The 16,676-nt window shown below is 47.7% G+C and overlaps 1 protein-coding gene and 1 pseudogene across 2 annotated transcripts in view; one reads left to right on the plus strand and one right to left on the minus strand.

Annotated features, from left to right (window-relative positions):
• The window catches only part of Pgd (phosphogluconate dehydrogenase), a 74,495-nt gene that overhangs the window by 25,619 nt on the left and 32,200 nt on the right, over positions 1-16,676 (minus strand). The gene's annotated exons all lie outside the window — the stretch shown is intronic.
• On the plus strand, positions 1,952-2,073 carry LOC135899919 (U2 spliceosomal RNA; annotated as a pseudogene).

The raw sequence follows: 16,676 nt of genomic DNA on the forward strand, positions 1-16,676 counted from the left end.
AGCCCAACAGACAGTTTTGCATCGACCGCTATATTATGTGCGACTGAGTGTGCCGTCTCGCAGGCACACTATTTAAAATGTCTAGAAGAACGAGCTTAGATATAGCATTTGTCTGTCTAACTTGCATTATAACCAAGAGAACGGATTGGTGGCTGATTGACGTCTGCAGGCGACGAATCTTCTAACAGACGATGCCAGCAATTCTTAATTGTTTGTTGCAGACGACGATGAAAATCACATCGAAGGCATCGAGCAACCCGGCGTTCGAACGCAGGCTACGGACGAACTGTCCAACCTACCGCGTCTGCGTTAAAAGGAACGTAAATAGAAACATTCTCAACACATATCTTCAAAAATTGGCCCTTTCCAGTTTCTCAAAAAAAAACAGACGCATTCGGTGAGTCACTCGCCGTCGTCTGCTTCCTGTGCTGCATACAGACGACGGCTCGAAACAAGCGCCCGTGGCCGCAAAAGACGGCGATCGAGTCGAGCGACACTGCATTCGATTAAGCGCTGCAGCGGATCAGATCGGCAGGCGCAGTGCGTAAATACATTGCAACGCTGCACGAAAAACGTGCCGCTAGCACGTGCGCCCACACAACCACGCGCGCAGAGAGAGAGAGAGAGAAAGCACGATACGTAACGGCGATTACGGGCGCGCGCCGCTAATCGCGCACCGCCCGTCTGCGCCCCAAAAGGCCGCACGTACGCACGCACCGCGAGCGGTTACGCCAGACGACCGACGGCCAAGTCAAGCCAAGCCAAGCAAGGCAAGGGCCGCGTAGCGTGCGTCGAACTCTGCGCCGCAAAAACCTTGCCGTTGCTTGAGCTGCGGCGTGTCTGCGGCCTTGTGCCAGAAAGGAAAACGGGCGTCCCTCAATTATAGCCGAGGGCCGTTAACGGGCGTTTTTCAGCTTCGCGCTATATCGAAGACTGAGCTCTTTCCGATTTTCTTGCTTTTTTATCTTTTTTCTGCACGTACGTCTTTCTGGCATGCGCGTGCCCGGATACGACTACAGAGAGGCCCGTAATCGAAGGTGCGCTGGGCATTGCACGAAGCAGGTATCCCCTGCGCGACGCCCTCTATATTAAGAGCGAAGTCGACCTTCGAGGTATGCTAAGAGGAAACGCGTAGCACGCCTAGAGTTAGCGTGAATAATGGGCAAGGGCTTTCGGGCACGACTAGAGACATTGCAAACGCCAGCTTGCACGCATCTCGCTACCCGCAGCCAAGAGTATAACCTGGAGCAACAACATCGCGCCCTGGGATGCATGCCCATGTAGGCGAATGGCCGTGTGCGTGCGCTGTATATGTAACCAAAGAGGTCACAAAAATTCCATTCCACTCTGTGGAGGCGGATGACCAGCGAAGCTGTAGTGCATCACACAGGGTTAAACAAGGGCACGTCGATTTATTTTCATCGTTTGGTAAGGGCAGTGACGATAGCTTTGCGATTACTGTGATATACACTGACCGGTTCGGTTACAGCCTTAGACGGAACCCTGGTCAAAGTTAAATCTATACACGACCGCTGTTGAGTAGTTGAGTGAATTGGATTGGTGTGGCACGTCGAACCAAACTCTTCTAGCACAAACTGAGTGAACCATTTCTTGTCTGGCTATGAAATGTCCACATTGAAGTCTCCAACGATGATCCCAAAGGTAGTGTCGTCGCGGCTAACCCATGCAAAGTGCGTGGTCACGAAGTTCTCGGTGCCACACTTGGGCTTGCCTGGAGATATATACACAATGGACCTCACCATTCCGCCTTTCGTTTGTACGGCACAGACATCCCCACAGCCGGAGGCAATGTCCTCTTGCGAGTAAAGGGTGTATGCGGTTGCACATACATCTTGTCCTTTGCGTATATGGCAATGCCTCCTGCTCGGGAGTCCATGTGATGTTCACAAACGATTACACTATGTGCACGGACTTTAAACAATGCATTTTGATTGATTTATGCAATTTATTATTTATTATTGTGATGACTCGGGGCGGAGTGCTTGAAGCCTGCTTCACCTCCGCCGTGGGTCGGCCCGGTATAGCACTACCTCCGGGATCGGCACACATTTTTGCTAAAGGGAAGTGGAGGTAGGCAGCTTTGCTGCAAAATTTGCGGCATCTACCGTACTAGCACGACTTGGCAGACAAAAAGGAAAAAAGGAGAACAGTGGCGAGTAGCAGGAGCGCGTTAAAACAAAAGGCCGCATATTTTCAACACTTTTTTTCTGCACATAACAATTTTACAAGTACCGTTTACAGTTGGTTAAACGAAAGATTATACGCAGCAGGTCTTGAGGCGTTATGCGCCTTCTTATCGGAAAACGAAAAAAAAAGAAGGAGGCTTTCCGTACACTGAAACAAGTTGAAAAATCGCGTTTTGTTCCGATGTAGTAGACTGATAAGGCATGTGACCGGAAGTTTTATGGAGCCACACGCACGCTGGTATTATCGCGTGTATGAAACCGTCCACTCCAGTGGAACAACGGGAATGCCCATCAGCTAACGGTATACATATATACACAGACAGGGGAGGGATCGCGTGTCACAAGGAGTTAGAAGCAAGGAAAACGCCATTAAAACGAGACGAACACGGGTGCTTGCAAGCGTAAATTCAGCAGTGGTATTAGCCCCGAGAATTAGGAGTGGCGCCCTCTCGCGAGTGACGTCACGGCCAGGACGCCGCTCGCTCCGGCTCGCTCGGCTGCCGCGCGCGCTCGCTCCCTTCGTGTATGCTTGGGGTATGGATGGCTCGAGCCGTACGTATTGAAGAATACGTCGGCTTCTTTCAGCTGCCATACCTTAACCACAGTTTCTTCTTCAAAAGCGTGTGAGTCGAGAAACTTTGCGGCTTGGATATCGCAAGCTAAGTAGCGTTAAAGGGGTCTACTAGGTTTTGCAATGCATATATCCGCCGTGTCTATCGGTAAATTTTGACTAAAAAAAGAATATCTGCAAATTCAACGCGCGAAGTTGTGTATGATGCTTCGCTAAACATTTAACATTCCTTTAGTATTTAGCTATGAGAGACATTGCATTTTACGTGGAAGAAAAATTAGGTAATTGGCGTCAACATGTTATCCGAGTTTAGAAAGACACTGCCCAGCGAAGCTCTCATCATGATTCCTATTACTCTGGTGTGTTGTTCTATTCAAATATGGCCATTCATTAATGCGTAAAAAAATAGTTAGGCGCGCATTTCTTATGAACAAGTTTGCTGCTACTTTCATCCCCCTCTGAAACAGGCCTCCAAAAAAAACGAATTGCTCATGGCTGCTAACACGACGGCGCGTCATGTAGAGTATTTACATAGTTAATTCACAAACACCATAGTAGCAATCACCTGAGAGAAAAGTTTCGTTGTTAAGATCGAGAGCCACTCAATTGAAAGTGATGAAATGTTTCATAGTGGCCCTCAGTAGCCTTTATCGACAATATGGCACACCCCTGATCACGTAACGGTAGCGATCGACTGTCCGTATGGTGAGGCACGCTATGTTCGCGAAACCCATCAGTTTACTACAACTTCGAATTAAAACCATAAAGCATGTTTTTTACAGCGCCAACTGGAATGGCTAAAGTATTCTCGAGCTACTACACCGCAGCTTAGATTTCCTGTATACAAAAGGAAAATTCAAGCACCTTCTGTCTCACCATGTCTCGATCCAGCGTTATTCAATTATACAAACGGATAACTATTCGCTTCGTCGGTACATAAAAGAGAACCTTGCAGGCAAATTAAGTTTGCTCCAATCCAATCGCAAACATTCATAAAGAAAGCACCACAAGCCTTGCATATACTTTCACTTGATTTCTGACCCTCCACCGGGGGAATTTCGATATCTTCAATATGTCCCATACTACTAATCATTGACGCTTCGACTTCTTTCTGGCTGCAGCGATGCGGTCCAGCAGGCATACTTCACTAAAAAAATTGGGCCGAGCAGCCTGTGTCAGTTCGCCAAACGGATTCGTCATGTATATTCCTCAAGCAGCAAGCACCAGTAAATTTCTCAAGTGAGTTTGATTTGATTTAATAATTTCCATTTACACACACACATGTACAGAGGAGTGGTATGTGGAGGTGGATGAGGGAAAAAAGCCGCACAGACGCGGCTTGAGGTAACCTCACCCCCTTAGGTACAATATGGCTGATGGGGTAACACATCAAGCGCCATATAAATTACATTTATATAGTGGCCATAAAACATTGCAGTTATACAATATATGAAAGAACAGTGAAATATTTCCACAATAACAATGCAAAACACACTGCGGCATTGAAATAAATAAATGATATACACTAGGTAACATAGACAAAAAAAGAGGAACATAACATACATTATTAATCATTAACAAACGCGCTCTAAAGAGGTGAGTTGAACGTGTAGCATGGATAAGGGAATATATATTGGTACATTCCTATTCGTACTCTGTAAATAGCTGTAAACCTTCATTAACTTTACTTCAAGTTTCCGCCGCTTAAAAAAAATGAACACGTGAAGAACCGCCTAATGTTGACAAGCAGTTAAAGAAGCAAGTGAGGCGTGTAGAATCTAAGCTCCAGTATTAGTTAAGTCCCCGTGCTACTGCCGAGCGTTTCTGTGAGGAAATGCAAAAATTCGATATTATACCATGAACTACTCGTCGTGAGCAAACCTGTTTTAGCGGAATAAAATCAACGTAACTGGTGTAGAAATTATATATAGCCAGCTTTGTGACATACTTGTTACACCGTGGCAGGTAGGGTATCATAACTGGATTCCTATAGGCTATGCTCTTGCGATTGTCTATCCGCGTAGGAAAAACCCGCAATGGGCTGGTCTGCGTCGCTTCGGCTGGCACTGTAGCGTTGCTTTCGAGAGCTGCATTGTTGTCTAAGAAATGAGCTCTTTGAATAAATGTTTGCAAAGGAAGACGTCGTAAAAATATATTTGAGACGACCACCTTAAGTATACAAGCAGAGAGAACGAGGGCGAACAAACGAAAACACCGCAGAAAGCGCCCGGACAACGCCCGAACTGTAGCAGACGACAGGCGCGAGTCCGTGCCCTGATGTCACGCGAGCGGCGCTCGCAGCGCCGCTCGTGTTCGTTCTCGGGGCTAATAGAAACCTTTATTTAAAGTTGGCTGACTTCGGCTTTGGTTTGTTTGGATGCGCATGAAGAAGACATGGCCTATAGTTTGCCGTATACGCACTGTTTCCTAAAAAAATAAATAATAAACTGAGGGAACTCTGGAGCTACACAATGTCTAGGGAAGCTGCAAGCATGGCCAGCACGGAATCGATGAAAACTGACTTAAAACGGCTTTGCGTACGTGTTCGCAAATTTATCATGTTCTACAAAAAAAAAATGATGTCCGTTAACCTAATAATTCGCGATGGTTACGGGTGTTCGCAGAGACTAATTGTGCCTTGCTGTGTTGAGAAAGCTATGAGCACTGCGATATTTAGAAAACATATGAAAGTGTAATGAACAGCGGCACAAGGACTTCTGAAGCCACAATCTCGATGATTAGACAAATTCGTGCAATATTCATTTCCATGCAATCGCAGCGTCACAGACCCCCTTAAGTACTTTTTGTAGGAAACTACGGCCCCACCAGATGATATACAGGTATAAAAGCAAGGACGTATGGATAAGAGAAGTTTGAAGCTGTCAACCAAGAAATATAGTCTATACAGCAACGCCGGCTTGAGTTTACTTGCAGGCTTACTCAGCAGTATGCGATAAAGATATGGAAACGAAAAACTCATCAACTTATACGGGTGGGGCTTTTGGCAGCTGCAACTACGTCGATATATTAAGCTCCACCATGTCTCGTTTCGAAACACTTCGTCAAAGACAGGACATTCCCCTTTTGTCACAGCAAGCAAAGCGCCAACTTTGTTGCTTCAACGCCAGGCGGAAATCTGCGATTAAAAAGGCTTACAGAGCGTTTATACGCGTACAAAGATTGACAAAAAAATGTTCTTAAAAAAATTCTACAGTTCCCTGTACCACACCAGCGTGTCAGAAAACAGCGGGTTGCCAGCGCCGAGCCAACAAACTTCGCTCCATGCAAATTGGTTCGTCGGCCACGTTTTTTAGCCTGTGTGGGTAACAAGCTATAACGACCTGCGCATAAAAGGCACCGACACCAAGTCCGAAATCGTTTTGCTTGTTCCGCATGAGTGGCAGTGAAGAGAAAGCCAGAAATACAAAACGGGAGTGCGATAACGGTCCCCGCCTTCGGCAGGTACAAACGAACAGGATATACGAGACCCAGGCAACGTGTATTACACACAGCTCGGCGCAAAAGAGGCAAAACACGAAAGCGTCGAGCTGCTCCAATTTGAACGCGGTACCCAGCGCGGGCCGCGAGGCACCAAAAGAAAAAAAAAAGAAGGAAAAAGAATAAGAAAAAGTAAATTGCCTGCGGTCAAATCCGCTCGCGGTGGAATGGCTTGCACGCACATACCGTGGGTGACGCGGAAAGTGAACCCTGTCGACGACGACGCGGATGAAAAAACTGCGCGTTAAGCTTTCAAGTCTTCAACGAAAACAGAAAAAAACAAACAACTGACCCTTAAAGATAAGAGCAGGATCTCAGAACTACGAGTAACTTTCATTAGGGCGAGGCGTAAACAACGACAGCAAGATCGCATATACTCTCGGCGCCAGCTTTAAGCTCGTCTGAAGTAATCGAAGGCGGAACCAGCGTAGGCAGCAGAAGACGGGGTGGAAAGCTTATCAAAGCATACATGGATCGGAGAAAAAGAGGGGGGGGGAGGCTTGCTGCACGTACTGGACTGTCGGCACGCCTCAAGAAAGGGACGGGGGGAATTACGAAGAAAATTAAGAACGCGGACCATGAAGCCACAGAAAGCTCGTGCAGGGGAAGTTATTTGTCATGTCTGATTGAAGTGCAGAGGCAAGAAGGAAAAGTTAAATGAAAGCAGACGAAAAGACTCGGAAAGAACTATGTATGCAGGCGCAGGTGGGAGCTGAACCCACATCTTCCGCACTGGACGGGCGGCGCATATGGTGGAGGCCACACTATCCCGTCCACTTTCTTGGCTATTAGGCGTACAATATTGGCGCTGCGAGCGTTTCAATGTAGCAAACTCAGTCTGAAGAAAGAAGGACGGAGTTCAGGCAACCCGTGTACTAATAATCGTTTCCATGCTTGAAGGTCCCGAGTACAAAGGCGCCAGATGCTTCTCTATAGTAATTTTTGTAGAGGAAGCTATGCTTCCCGTCTGTATTCCCGTTCGTATAGAGGCTTACACACTACAACCAAATGTATACACTAACGCTATACTTCGAGTGTCTGCAACACAGGTTGCACACGTGTATGCAGTTGCGTCCCGAGACGATAAGGCAGGCGTGTAGCAGGTATGTGTTCTCCCCGAGACAGCTCGTAGATTACGTTGAAGATTATTCCCCAATATTTTCGAAAGTGGATTAAGCAGCGGAACCCGCCGTGGTTGCTCAGTGGCTATGGTGTTGGGCTGCTGAGCACGAGGTCGCGGGATCGAATCCCGGCCACAGCGGCCGCATTTCGATGGGGGCGAAATGCGAAAACACCCGTGCACTTAGATTTAGGTGCACGTTAAAGAACCCCCGGTGGTCGAAATTTCCGGAGCCCTCCACTACGGCGTGCCTCATAATCAGAAAGTGGTTTTGGCACGTAAAACACCATAATTTTTTTAATTAGGCAGCGATAACGTTAAAACGCTCATCCCGAATAAGAAGTGACACGCACGTGTAACTGCAAGTGCGTGGTTTAATCATTCCTGCCGTCGGCTTAAGGAAAAAAAAAGGAACACTAATTGGACCTATACAGACGGCTGTGTCTTCACAGACGGCGAAAAGCAGCCGTGAGGCACATTCAAGAATACCGCGAGCGGACACAAAGATTCAGGACGCAAGACCGACGTGCCAACCCATAACACGGCCACGCTACACCTTCATACGGGCGTGTTGAGGCCGAGAGAAGGCTGGTTTTATTAATTACTGCATTTGTTAATTGCCGCATATTTTACCAACCCTCAATATGCTCTCATTTGCGAAATAATCTGAAGGCAATCTTCCCTATTTTCGTAACCCTCAATATCCTTTCATGTCAGACATCCCGTTTGAAGCTGATGGCATTTGTAGTCTAATGGAATCTTTGAAGCTAACTTCATCGGCTGGTATTGACGGAATCAACGCGAGAGTGCTTAAATATACACAAGGTGTCGCTAGTGTCATGTCCATACATTTTTCAACCGTCACTCTCGTCTTGAGTGGTGCCGCAGGACTGGAAGACAGGCAAGATCATTCCGGTCCCCAAAAAAGCTTCTTCAACGCATGTCTTGACTACCCGCCAATTTACATTACCAGTGCTTGTTCCGAACTGATGGGGCCCGTCATCTTTTTCCCCATCATGAGAGTTCTAACTTCTAAAAACTTTTTTCATCATAGTCAGCACGGATTTCTTAATTTATCTTAAAATACTCAACTTACTCTTTATAAATACCATCAGTTCCCAATTAGACCTTCATATACCTGTAGACTCATTGTTTTTAAACCTAGATAAAGCTTTTGATAAGGTTCCCCACAATCGTCTTTTGTTGAAATTTTCAGTCATGAATCTCAATCTTCTAATTTATAATTGATTGCGCAGTTTTCTGACCGGCCGGCAAATAACTTGCCATCTGCTCTGTCTCCTGCGCTTTCTGGGGTTCCTCAAGCTTCTGTTCTTAGGCCCCTTCTCTTCTAAATCTACATTAATGATCTTCCTAATGATATAGCTTCTAACATACGCCTATTTGCGGACGACTGTGTCATTTACCGACCCATTAACAATAGCTCAGATATCCTTGTTCTACAGCGTGACTTACAAACAGTTGATAAATGGTGTAAAACATGGCTAATGTCTTTAAATGTAAATAAAACTTCATTAAACTCTTTCTATCGTCGGCATTCTTATGTAGCACCCTCATATCTCTTGGGTAACTCGGCAATATAATCTGTGACATCTTATAAATACCTAGGGCTTATTTTAACACACGATCTTTCATGGTCATCTCACATCGCTAAAGTAACTAACGAAGCTAACCACAACTTAGGCTTTCTCCGACGAAATCTGAAATTTGCCACTCCTTCGGTAAAAACCCTTGCCTACAAATCTGTGGTAACGCCCAAACATGAATACGCGTGCTCAGTTTGGGGCCCTCATTATACTAATCTTTCTAGCATGCTTGAATCTGTCCAAAACCGCGCAGCCCGATTTATCTTCCACGACTATTGTTCATATACTATAGTGTCACAGCGCTAAAATCTAATGCGAATCTTTCCAGTCTAGAAACAGGACGTCAAGTGTCCAGGCTCATTCTTTAACACAAATTTTATCATGCCCCTATCGATAATAACAGCGTCATATCGCCCGCTCACCGCCATTCATCCCGTACTAATCATTCAAAGTCAGTATACGTGCGCGCACATCATCCCAACTGCATCCGTTTTTCCAACGTACAGCGAGAGACCCGAAGGAGCCGTTCACCACTCCAGTGCGACTGAGTTCAAGACTGCCATCGAACAGCTTCTTCGAAGCTGCCCACCTCTAATGGAAAACCCCTCTCCAGGGGCATTTGAGGAATAAATAAATAAACAGACTGATGGGAAATTGACGGCCCTAAGCTGCGCAGTCGGTTTGGAGGGAGGGTGCAGTGGAGGACGCCGAATGAATGTGGTCCACTACTCGGGGTACTTTATGAAGTGCGTCCGCTTGCTTTTTTTTTTTTTGCATTCCGTTCCCATTGGAACGGAAGGGCCGGGTAACGAACCCGCCACCTCGTGATCGGCAGCGCAACCATCCTCCCCGCCCCCTTTCCCCAACCGAACTATACCGCGGCGGGCAGGAAACAAGGAAGGAGGTTGCTTTTGTCTAGGTACAGTCAGGTGCAATATGAGCAGTGTAACACGGTATCCCTGGTCGAAGGAGGCTTCCCAGAGTGCACGGCGATGCCCCGGCCAGACGAAAGAAATGGAATAACTTAAGAATCGTACCGAATCACCGGTATTTATTAAACCAACAATTTCCGCATATGTCGGCTCCGCCGTCCAGTCTTGGAACCCTTTCGAAACCGAGCATCTTTTGTTGCAGCTCATACTGAACGTGACCCCACGCAGTGCTTACGATGCCGTCTTCAGCATCTAACCACGGTACTTAAACAAAAGATTTTTTTTTTTTTCACGTCCGTAACACATACCAGTCGTGGTAATATAAGGACCGACTCGAAAAGCTGTTTTCAGGACTCGTGGATGTGCGCGGGAGAGGGGGGGAATATGGCGGCGACACATTTCCCTTCCCCCCTACTCGCCCCCTTTCTTTTGTCAGGCGGCCGCTTTAAGCGAAGTGGTCGTCAAGAAGAAAAGGCGAGCTTCCGTCATTTCCGCGCTGATGACGTTCCCGGAAGCCGCTCATGCAAGCCGAGACGCGGACACAGAAGGAACGCCGGGCGGTCATGCACTCGTCTCGACCTCAATCCCGCTTAATGACGCCGCTGCCCAAATGTAACCGCGCCGCCGTATTTTCCGTTCATTCATTCTCTCTGGCATTCCGAAGCGGCGATCAACCGCATACGCGTATAGGAACTGCCGGAGCGTCATATTCTCTTTGGAGGTCAAGGATGTAACCGCGACGTCCGAGGCTCGAACGAACTCGACACCCGATAACCGCGAATTCAGCCGTATGTACAGTCGCGGACAGAATAAAATGGACCACGGGATCTCCGAAAACGTCCAATTCCCGAGCAGCCTGTAGCAGTAACCAGTAAAACTGCCCACGACAACGTTGTTAGCATATTCTAGTCGAAGTGCAAAATGCAAATACCAGATTCCGTTGTGAGGTTGCGGAGATATTCAGCTTTTTCATAGATTTCATGGTCCGCAATATCCTGTCCACGACTGTACATGTCACGTGACCTCACGGACGCGGCTTCTCTCCGTATAGTTGCATGTACCCGAAGGTGGCAGCCACTATGACGTCAGCGCAACATACCGTGCGTGATACGGTGTCTGGCCTTTTTGACGGCGACAGTTTTTTCACCGCATTGTCACCGTTTTCGATTTGTACGTTCGGCACAATTGATGCGCCATGTGGTGCTGTCGCGTTTCTTGTTTAGGCAGCCTCTCGATGCGCTAGTACCCGGACATGGTGGCCCCGATGACGTCAATGCAAACTATCTATATCGCAGTATTTAAAACGCGGATAGCACAATAAGGGCACGATTACATCATAAAAACCGCGCGCACGCAAGCGAAAGAGTCCATGTATGGTTGCACTCGGGAATGCTGATAAAGCAGCGATGAAATATTGTATACTAAACAATCAAGCTTTTTTTAGAAAAAGAAATAAAAGTACAGGAAACCACTCGTAATTTGCGCACCCATATATACGGTCATCCTATCATATCCGAACTTTCGTAACACGTAAGGAGCAATATTTCGCGAAGTTATATTGCGAAAAAAAAAAGAAAGAAAAGAACGAGAGTAAAGATGACACTTGGATACAGTTTATCGTATTGCTGATCTATACATTGCTTGCACCACGTTCTTTCCACAGTGTAAACGCGCACAAACTAGTCAAACGACGCATTCTATTAAGATGTATATACTCCGCGACGGACAGCCGGCCGTGAATGCCTGTACCGACATGAGGGCGTGACGAAAAAAATACAAATTATGGCTTCTTACGTCCCAAAACCACTTTCCGATTATGAGGCACGTCGTAGTGAGGAGGAACTCCGGAAATTTGGACCAACACGGTTTCTTTCACTTGCGCCTAAATGTAAGCACACAGGTGTTTTTCGCATTTCGACCCCCAACGATATGCGGCCGCCGTGGCCGGGATTCGATCCCGCGACCTCTTGCTTACGTGGGCATGACTGTTCGCGAGACCCATCACTTTCGCCCGATGGTCGGGCTATCTCGCGAAAATTGCGTCGACCTTAATTAAGTCCCCCTATGCGGTGAATGCATACCCCTTCTTATCGTGCACCGGCGAGCGAAGCACGTGAATGAGTTATCCGCATATTTCGCGTCCTTTTCAGCGTTCCCACATACGAGGAAAAGCAAATGCGCGCCAATGGAGAGTGCAGGCAAAAGGCGGCCGCGCTTCCTGTTTGCGATGCTCGACAGGTGCGCTTCGGAGCAGAATAATAGGGACGTACAAAAGCACAGTTCGCAATAGGGGATCATGAAATTTGGTTATTGGGAGTTCATAGTGTTTTCTTTCTTATTGTTTAACCTATTAGGCAGTATAATAGCAAGAGTATGGTGGCGCAACACGCCACCCCGTTCCAAAGGTTCTTGTTATATTTTTTTTCCGCCTTCTTTTCCTTCTCTCCCTGATCTTTTCTCCCCGCTCCCCTTTCCCTGTGCAGTGCTGTTGAGGTGTCCTCCTCCGAGAGACTGTTACGGCACTGCACTTATCTCTTCCCTTCTCTTTAAAAGTCACTACACACCATTCCAAAGGGGACGCTCATAACATCCATCCATACGCTCGCCGGGTGGGAGACGATGCCTCAGAGCGGTGGGCAGCTGCTCATATTGAAACGCAAGCCGCATGCTCCTACGCGTACGTTGAACCCGGCAGTTTACCTATACTGTTTGCGTTGGGTTTTTGCGGGGCAATAGAGAGTTTTAGTATAGCGTAAAGCAGCAAACGCAAAGAGTTAGCGTTAGCGTTAGCGTTGCGTGCACCACACTGCGCATGCGCTATACGTAAACGCTGCTGGAGCTCTTACGTACGTACGCTATTAGAGAGTTTTAGTAGAGAGTTTTAGTATAGCGTAAAGCAGCAAACGCAAAGAGTTAGCGTTAGCGTTAGCGTTGCGTGCACCACACTGCGCATGCGCTATACGTAAACGCTGCTGGAGCTCTTACGTACGTACGCTATTTTCAGGATTTAGCGTTGAACGCTAACGCACGCAAGGGGAGCCTTACGTACGGCAAGATGGCGGCGCCGGTCGAAGTGAGAGCAGCCCGCTTCGGATCTATCGAGCCGTCTGCCTGCACTGCTAGGCTCTATCCTTCCCCACTAATGCTCGTGTTCGCCTTAGATTTGTGTGATGATGCTTCGGCAGCGGTGCACAGGTGACAAATGGGCGTTGTTTACGATATACGTTCTCGATTAGCGGCGCAGTAGGCTTAACGAGAGGGTTTGCTCATAGAGTTAGTAGAACAACTCTATGGGTTTGCTAAAAGTGTTTGCTGTATCCGCCTCGAGATGGCGCCCAAGTGTATTTCGCTCGTTCGCTTGGTGTGAAGCCGCATGTGGAACCGATGCATGTCATGTTTTCCGCGGCAAAACACAGTAGTGTGGTCGGTGCTGTGGTCACAATGCGTGTGCGTTTTACCAACGACGACGATATGAACCTCGTGAAGGAGGTTTTCGCCTTGAACCCATTCGGATGGACGTCAAGGTGGGCGTCCGTTGCAAAAAATTGCAAAGAAGTGGGAAATCCGCTTTCTGGAAGAGAAATTGCCGGCGAAACGTCCCCTCCGATGTAGCTTCGACGTTTAGTGGATCTTTAGGACACGTAGAACCTGCGCGGTCGCTCTCATTCCCGAAGCATGAGGGTGTCTATGTCATCCCAACTTAAAAAGGACACGTAATATGGGTCCCACAGAACACTCGATCGCAGCATGCCAAGATTAATCGGTATGTTTCGCGACTCTCGACAAAACAACGCTCAAACCAAACACCTACATGCGTAATTAACGCAGCGATTGTGGCTTTCGATAAGCTTGACTTAGGGACACACTTGCGGATTCGACATTGGATAAGCTCGACAGTTCGTGTGGATTTGGCTTTCCAGTACTTTGTGTCTTTACATCTAGATGGCGCTGTATTTGTTTGCGTTAACGTTAACGCTTTTCTCCGTTCCGCTATTCTAAAACACTACCTTGTGCCGCGCAGTGCAGTCTTTCTATGCGTTAGCGTTGCGTGGCACGCTAACGCTAACGCAAGGGTTTTACGCTATACTAAAACTCTCTAGTATAGCGTAAAACCCTTGCGTTAGCGTTAGCGTGCCACGCAACGCTAACGCAAAGAAAGACTGCACTGCGCGGCACAAAGTAGTGTTTTAGAATAGCGGAACGGAGAAAAGCGTTAACGTTAACGCAAACAAATACAGCGCCATCTAGATGTAATGACACAAAGTACTGGAAAGCCAAATCCACACGAAATGTCGAGCTTATCCAATGCCGAATCCGCAAGTGTGTGCCTAAGTCAAGCTTATCGAAAGCCACAGTCGCTGCGTTAATTACGCATGCAGGTGTTTGGTTTGAGCGTTGTTTTGTCGAGAGTCGCGAAACACACCGATTAATCTTGGCATGCTGCGATCGAGTGTTCTGTGGGACCCATATTACGTGTCCTTTTTAAGTTGGGATGACATAGACGCCCTCATGCTTCGGGAATGAGAGCGACCGCGCAGGTTCTACGTTTCCTCAAGATCCACTCAACGTCGAAGCTATACCGGAGGGGACGTTTCGCCGGCAATTTCGCTTCCAAAAAGCGGATTTCCCACTTCTTTACAATTTTTTGCAACGGACGCCCACCTTGAAGTCCATCCGAATGGGTTCAAGGCGAAAACCTCCTTCACGAGGTTCATATCGTGGTCGTTGGTAAAACGCACACGCATTGTGACCACAGCACCGACCACACTACTGTGTTTTGCCGCGGAATACATGACATGCATCGGCTCCACATGCGGCTTTACACCAAGCGAACGAGCGAAATACACTTGGGCGCCATCTCGAGGCGGATACAGCAAACACATTTAGCAAACCCATAGAGTTGTTCTACTAACTCTATGAGCAAACCCTCTCGTTAAGCCTACTGCGCCGCTAATCGAGAACGTATATCGTAAACAACGCCCATTTGTCACCTGTGCACCGCTGCCGAAGCTTCATCACACAAATCTAAGGTGAACACGAGCATTAGTGGGGAAGGATAGAGCCTAGCAGTGCAGGCAGACGACTCGATAGATCCGAAGCGGGCTGCTCTCACTTCGACTGGCGCCGCCATCTTGCCGTACGTAAGGCTCCCCTTGCGTGCGTTAGCGTTCACGCTAAATCCTGAAAATAGCGTACGTACGTAAGAGCTCCAGCAGCGTTTACGTATAGCGCATGCGCAGTGTGGTGCACGCAACGCTAACGCTAACGCTAACTCTTTGCGTTTGCTGCTTTACGCTATACTAAAACTCTCTATTTTCAGGATTTAGCGTTGAACGCTAACGCACGCAAGGGGAGCCTTACGTACGGCAAGATGGCGGCGCCAGTCGAAGTGAGAGCAGCCCGCTTCGGATCTATCGAGTCGTCTGCCTGCACTGCTAGGCTCTATCCTACCCCACTAATGCTCGTGTTCGCCTTAGATTTGTGTGATGATGCTTCGGCAGCGGCGCACAGGTGACAAATGGGCGTTGTTTGCGATATACGTTCTCGATTAGCCGGGCAGTAGGCTTAACTAGAGGGTTTGCTCATGGAGTTAGTAGAACAACTCTATGGGTTTTCTGATGTTTGCTGTAGCCGCCTCGAGATGGCGCCCAAGTGTATTTCGCTCGTTCGCTTGGTGGAAAGCCGCATGTGGAGCCGATGCACGTCATGTTTTACGCGGCGAAACACAGTAGTGTGGTCGGTGCTGCGGTCACAATGCGTGTGCGTTTTACCAACGACGACGATATAAACCTCGTGAAGGAGGTTTTCGCCTTGAACCCATTCGGATGGACGTCAAGGTGGGCGTCCGTTGGAAAAAATTGGAAAGAAGTGGGAAATCCGCTTTCTGGAAGCGAAATCGCCGGCGAAACGTATCCTCCGGTATAGCTTCGACGCTGAGTGGATCTTGAGGACACGTAGAACCTGCGCGGTCGCTCTCATTCCCGAAGCATGAGGGCGTCTATGTCATCCCAACTTAAAAAGGACACCTAATATGGGTCCCACAGAACACTCGATCGCGGCATGCCAAGATTAATTGGTGTGTTTCGCGACTCTCGACAAAAAAACGCTCAAACCAAACACCTACATGCGTGATTAACGCAGCGACTGTGGCTTTCGATAAGCTTGACTTAGGGACACACTTGCGGATTCGGCATTGGATAAGCTCGACATTTCGTGTGGATTTGGCTTTCCAGTACTTTGTGTCTTTACATCTAGATGGCGCTATATTTGTTTGCGTTAACGTTAACGCTTTTCTCCGTTCCGCTATTCTAAAGCACTACCTTGTGCCGCGCAGTGCAGTCTTTCATTGCGTTAGCGTTGCGTCGCACGCTAACGCTAACGCAAGGGTTTCACGCTATACTAAAACTCTCTAATATCGTCGCGTCTCTCCAAAGAGGACTGGCGACGTTTAATAGGGGACAGCTGGCTTCTGAAAAACAACGTAGCCAGACCTCTTTGGAGACGCGTGACAATATATACAGGGTGTCCCAGCTAAGTTTAGCCAGAGTTTAGAAATATGCCGATGCACTCTTTAAGACGACGCGACCAAATGCACGTTGCCGACTATTGTATGGAGTAAGTCACTTCTGTATTCTTGACTGATTGAATAATTGGCAAGATTAATTAAACTTCGGAAGCAACGAAGCCAGGCAAAAAAAAATCCGGTTTGAAAGTTGTAGAGCGGTTTGCGAAACGTCCGATTAA

This window comes from Dermacentor albipictus, chromosome 2, assembly GCF_038994185.2.
Source record: "Dermacentor albipictus isolate Rhodes 1998 colony chromosome 2, USDA_Dalb.pri_finalv2, whole genome shotgun sequence".
NCBI lineage: Eukaryota > Metazoa > Arthropoda > Arachnida > Ixodida > Ixodidae > Dermacentor > Dermacentor albipictus.